Source organism: Nicotiana tabacum, chromosome 22, assembly GCF_000715075.1.
Source record: "Nicotiana tabacum cultivar K326 chromosome 22, ASM71507v2, whole genome shotgun sequence".
Taxonomy (NCBI): domain Eukaryota; kingdom Viridiplantae; phylum Streptophyta; class Magnoliopsida; order Solanales; family Solanaceae; genus Nicotiana; species Nicotiana tabacum.
Genome location: NC_134101.1, coordinates 15,123,401 through 15,124,097, shown reverse-complemented (window position 1 = coordinate 15,124,097; position 697 = coordinate 15,123,401).

Sequence of the window (697 nt, the reverse complement as noted above, 5' to 3'; positions counted from 1 at the left end):
TCACATCAACCTTTACATGATCCACCTCAATGCCTTTACTTGACACTATGTGCCCCAAGACTATACCTTCTTGTACCATGAAATGGAACTTTTCCTAGTTGAGCACCAGATTGGTCTCCACACATCTTTTCAATACTCTTTTCAGATTCTTAAGGCAGTCATCGAACGAGTCTCCCACCACTGAGAAATCATACATGAATACTTCCATTATGTCTTCTACCATATCTTTGAAGATGGCCATCATGCACCTTTAAAATGTGGCGGGTGCATTGTATAGGTCGAACGACATTCTCCGGAAAGCGTAGACGCCATATGGACAGGTGAATGATCTTTTCTTTCTATCTTCCGGGGCAATAGAGATCTGATTATACCCCGAGTATCCATCCAGAAAGCAAAAGTGGGACCTCCCAGCCAATCTATCTAACATCTGATCAATAAACGGTAAGGGAAAATGGTCTTTTCGGGTGGCCTTATTCAATCTTCTGTAGTCCATACATATTTGCCATCTTGTGACTGTTCTTGTTGAGATCAACTCGTTGTTCTCATTGTGCACAACGGTCATTCCACCTTTCTTTGGCACACATTGAACTGGACTAATCCAGTTGCTGTCGGAGATGGGGAAAATGATTCCCGCATCTAACCACTTTATCACCTCCTTTTTCACAACTTCTTTCATGTTGGGTTTCAGCCGTCTTTG